The following is a 5,415-nucleotide window of genomic DNA, read 5'->3' as shown; positions in this document are numbered from 1 at the left end:
TTATGATGAAATTAGTTAGCTATCATTAATAATAAAAGTGAATTTTTTCATTATCATATGTCAGACTGAAACTGCCCTTGCAAAATTATAACTGAGACAGTGAAAACGATCTGACCTAACCAACTCGATATTGCTTCTAACCTCCAAACTGTCCTTGTTCATTCCCGGGAGTAGGCTGAACTAACTTTGGGAGGAACTACAGTTTAAAACAAAGATGATAACAGCCCTTTCTCAAAACAAACCTCCTTCTTGCCCGGGGGGCTAGACTGCCTTTGTAGGACTAACAAATTAGCCACAAGATTAGAAATTATGGTTTAGGAGTCATGCAGCTGGAGGCTACAAGATTGTGACCCTCCCTAAACTGCTCCTAACATCAGTGCTTGAGACATTTTGCAGACCGTGCACTTGATGGATCAGCTGGCACCACCCAGATCCATAAACTGGTTCATCCAATCTTGCAGCCCCCACTCAGGAACTGACTCAGTGCAAGAGGACAGCTTCAACTCCCTGTAATTTCATCTCCGACCCAAACCATCAGCACTCTCAACTCACCGGCCTTCCCCCACCCACCAAATTATCCTTAAAAACTCTGGTCCCTAAATGATCAGGAAGACTGATTTGAATAATAATAAAACTCTGGTCTCCCACACAACCGGCTCTGTATGAATTACTGTTTCTCTATTGAAATTCCCCCATCTTGAGTAATCGGCTCTGTCTAGGTAGCGGGGAAGGTGAACCCATTGGGTGGTTACAAGGCGTTCTGCTCAGTCAAGCATTCTGCTAAGTGCTTTACATGCTTTATTTATATTATTCATTTTACTTCTCTATGACAACCCTATGAGGTAGATGATATTATTATACCCAATTCACAGACGTTCAAGTAAATTCCCTGAAGTTACATAATTGTGATGGTAGTGTGGAGACTGGAACCTAAAGTCCAACACTAGAATCTGTACTCTTAACTCTTACACATTCCTGCCTTCTTGGATTAATTATTCTGTTTTGACTCAGGTGTCCATCCGGGTTCTTCTGTCGCTTATAACTTAGATTGAATTGGAACATTCTTCCATTTCATATTCTATGCAAAGTCCATGCCCTCCCTGATTTCTGTGAATTCAGGTGAGCTCCTGTTGTCATGGCAATCTTTGGCTTGGAGCTCCTGCTTCTGTGAAATTATTTCAGTTTCTGGCCCATCCCGCATATGTTTTCCCCGATCTGTGCTCTCTCAGCCCAGCTATGGAAACCAGTGTCTTTCCTTCATTTCTACCAAGACTTTCACTTGCATAAAGCTGTTATGTTTGTAACAGATTTTGCCAAAAGTCAAAAGATGGAGGGATTTACCATGCAGATAATGCAAAAATTTTAAAAACAATTTAGATTTATTTCTATTTTTCTTTTTTTTTTAAGACGGAGTCTTGCTCTGTCACCAGGCTGGAGTGCAGTGGAGAAATTTTAGCTCACTGCAACCTCTGCCTCCCAGGTTCAAGCAATTCTCCTGCCTTAGCCTCCCAAGTAGCTGGGACTACAGGCATGCACCACCACGCCCAGCTAATTTTTGTATTTTTAGTAGAGACGGGGTTTCACCATGTTGGCCAGGATGGTCTCAATCTCTTGACCTTGTGATCCTCCTGCCTCAGCCTCCCAAAGTGCTGGGATTACAGGCTTGAGCCACTGCACCCAGCCTTATCTCTGTTTTTCAAAAGCTCCATAGTGATTTCTGCCATTATGTTAGTTGAGATTTAGGCTGAGATGTTGGAACAACAATATCCCTCTCCCATTCCCAGCAACCTACAGTGGCTTTATCTCTCTCTCTCAGTCCAGAGTTTAACAGCCCAGGTGAGTGGAAGGTCTACTGCCCACAGTCACTCAAGCCACTGTTCCTTCTATATGGCGGGCGTGTCGTCATCCCCTACGAGTGGTTATGTCCTCATCTGCATGGTCAAAGCTGAGTCAAATCACATCCACAAACTAGCCCATCAGAAGGGGAGAAAAGGAGGGAATGGAGGCCAAGGATTTCCTTTCTAAGAGGACGTAGACATCACTTCCATTCTCATTCCATTGTTGGAACATAGTCACATGATCACACTGGCTGCAATGCAGTCTGGGAAATGGAGTCTTTCACAGAGCCATGGTGTGCTCCACTGGAAAGCTTTTACCATACAAGAAGGGGAGAGAGGATTTTGGGGGGCACAAAATCTCTCTTTGTTTCACCCAACTGATTCCAGGGTTTGCTTAATCTTGTACTCTCTCTTCATTTTCTCTTTCCACTCTAATTTTATCTCAGCTGTCTCCCTCAGCTTCTTGCCCCTGATTCATACTTATTTCCAAAACAGAATGGTTCTCTCAAATCTCAGGATCTCACTTTCCATCCCAAATGACTTAGAAAGCTATTGTCCTAAACAAAGATATTTCACACTCAAACTGGGAGTCTGGCACCAGTTGTTAAGGTATTTTTCCTATTTGGCTACATGGTGAAAATAAAGCAGGACACTATTTTAAGACACTTTTCCCAAAAACAATGAATTAAGATTCACAGAAATCAATTGGTCTGTCATGTAAACATCCCAAATCTTAAGTGATTTAACAAGCCCTTAAGAAGCACAGGCTGTTTATTGCTTAAAATGAAATAATTTCACACTACAGCAGAGTGTACAATCTAGACTTCCGAGAAAAAGTTTCAGAGGGGGCAGCTGATACTTTTTTTGCTGGAAAAGTAGAAAAATCTTCATGAGTTCTACACTTTTTTCCCCCACCTTGATAGGGGACACCTGCCCTTGGTTCAGCCAAGCCACACAACCATTTAAAGTTTATGTTAGGATTGGTATAAATCATGTATGACTACATTTTATTGTGCAAAGCAAGTTGTGTGGATAAGCTCTACATCAATGGAATAGGAATGTCTACTTCTCCCATGTGGGGCCTGCAAGTAACAGGGCAAAGGATGTGAATGCACAGTCTTCTTAGGGGGACACAGTGAACACTGGGGCACAGTAATCAATCTACCAGTTGTAAAAAGAGGGACCAGGAATAGAGATTGAATCCAGTGCACAGAGATCTCTGAATGTTAAGCATATTATAACTGGAATTTATTGAAAGGTTGGCCAGCACAGTGGCTCACGCCTGTAATCCCAGCACTTTGGGAGGCAGAGGCAGGTGGATCACTTGAGGTCAGTAGTTCAAGACAAGCCTGGCCAATATGGTGAAACCTTGTTTCTACTAAAAATACAAAAATTAACCAGCTAGTTTTTGTATTTTTAGCAGAGATGGGGTTTCACCATGTTGGCCAGTCTGGTCTGGAATGCCTAACCTCAAATGATCTGTCCACCTTGAGCCTCCCAAAGTGCTGGGATTACAGGAGTGGTCCGCCGCAGCTGGCCAGCCGACCTAAGTTTATCTATGGATTCTTGCATATAATTTTTTGTTTTTAGAAAGGATTCTGTGGGGAGGGAAAATATTTGAAGGGTACTCTTTTGGTAGGTAACTGTTCATAGTTTACTGCATAGACCATGTCATTACTCATCCTTTGATGTGGACTGAATGTTTGTACCCCCCACCCCTAAAATTCATGCTTTTAAGTCTGGGTGTGGTGGCTCATGCCTGTAATCTCAGTACTTTGGGAGGCCGAGGCAGGTGGAACATCTGAGGTCAGGAGTTCGATACCAGCCTGGCCAACATGGTGAAACCCGTCTCTACTAAGAATTCAAAAATTAACCAGGTGTGGTGGCATGCACCTGTAATCCCAGCTACCTGGGAGGCTGAGGCAGGAGAATGGCTTGAACCCAGGAGGCGGAGGTTGCAGTGAGCTGAGATTGTGCCATTGCACCCCGGGCTGCGTGACAAGAGTGAAACTCTGTCGCAAAAAAAAAATTCATACTTTGAAATCCTAATCCCAGTGTGATGATATTAGGAGTTGAGGCCTTCGGGAGGCCCATGAAAGTAGGTCATGAAAATGAAGCCCCATGGTGGGATTAGTGCCCTTATAAGAAGAGGAAGAGACACCAGAGCTCTGTCCCTGGGCTGCTGCCCTGGTACCCCTGCTGTATGAGAGTACAGCAAGAAGGTTGGCTGCTTGCAAGCCAGAAAGTGAGCACTCACCAGATACTGAGTCTACTGGCACCATAAGCTTAGATTTCCAGCCTTCAGAACTGTGAGAAATAAAAGCTGTTTGTTAAGCCACCCAGCCTATGCTATTTTGCCATAGAAGCCAGAGATGACTAAGACATTTCTTAAGAAATTCCACTTCTAAGAATTAGCCAAGCCGAAGGCCAAGGTGGGCTAACATACTGTGCCTGTGCTCCTACTGAACCACATGGCTGAGCATTAATTTGTGCCTGGTGCTACACTAATACTTACTGTATTAAATTGAAAGGATGCTTGTTTATGTGTGTACTTCACACATTAGGAAATTCCTCAGGACAGGGATGGTTTCTTTACTGCCTCAGCATCTGGTGTAGTTGCAGATCAAAACAGTGTGAATGTCCATGTATGTATCTGTGTGTGTGTGTGTGAGAGAGAGAGAGAGAGACAAAGAGAGAGAGAGAAGAAAAGTGAATGGAACCAGTCCTTGGAAAAGGCAGCTATCCTCCCATGTCTATCTTGAGCACCACCACCCCTAAGAAACCTATCCTGACTGTTGAAGTCCTCACTGATCTCCATCTAACAAACCTCTACAACATCTTGCATCTGTACCACAGTGCTGAGCATTAATTTGCCCTCCATCTTTATTTTCCTAGACCTAAAAATCCCACTGGTTAAGTCAATTTAAAAAATACTGAACACTAAAAACTGAATTTTGAGTGTTAAAAAGGTCCCAAGCACTTGGGAGTTAAAAAAAAATTAAAAGTAGAGTAATAAAATGTTATTCAGAATCCTACCATCTTTCCAGTAACCGTTTCTTCCCTATGATTTCCCTTGTATTCTCTGTTGAAATGATGTTTTTATAAAATTAATCAAAGAAATACAGGTTTATTATAAGATATTTTGAAAATATAGAAGAAGAGGCCGGGCGCGGTGGCTCAAGCCTGTAATCCCAGCACTTTGGGAGGCCGAGACAGGTGGATCACGAGGTCAGGAGATCAGACCATCCTGGCTAACACGGTGAAACCCCGTCTCTACTAAAAATACAAAAAACTAGCCGGGCGAGGTGGCGGGCGCCTGTAGTCCCAGCTACTGGGGAGGCTGAGGCAGGAGAATGGCATGAACCCAGGAGGCGGAGCTTGTAGTGAGCCGAGATCGCGCCACTGCACTCCAGCCTGGGCGACAGAGCAAGACTCCGTCTCAAAAAAAAAAAAAAAAAAAAGAAAAGAAAAGAAAATATAGAAGAAGATAAAGAAGAAAATAAATGACATTTATAATCTTATGACCCAGAGATAACCACAGTAACTCTTTGGAGTAATTTCTTTCAGTCTCTCTTTT

The sequence above is a fragment of the Piliocolobus tephrosceles genome, chromosome 3 (assembly GCF_002776525.5).
Source record: "Piliocolobus tephrosceles isolate RC106 chromosome 3, ASM277652v3, whole genome shotgun sequence".
Lineage (NCBI taxonomy): Eukaryota > Metazoa > Chordata > Mammalia > Primates > Cercopithecidae > Piliocolobus > Piliocolobus tephrosceles.
The sequence above is the reverse complement of the archived record's forward strand: the minus strand, read 5'-3'. Positions refer to the sequence as shown.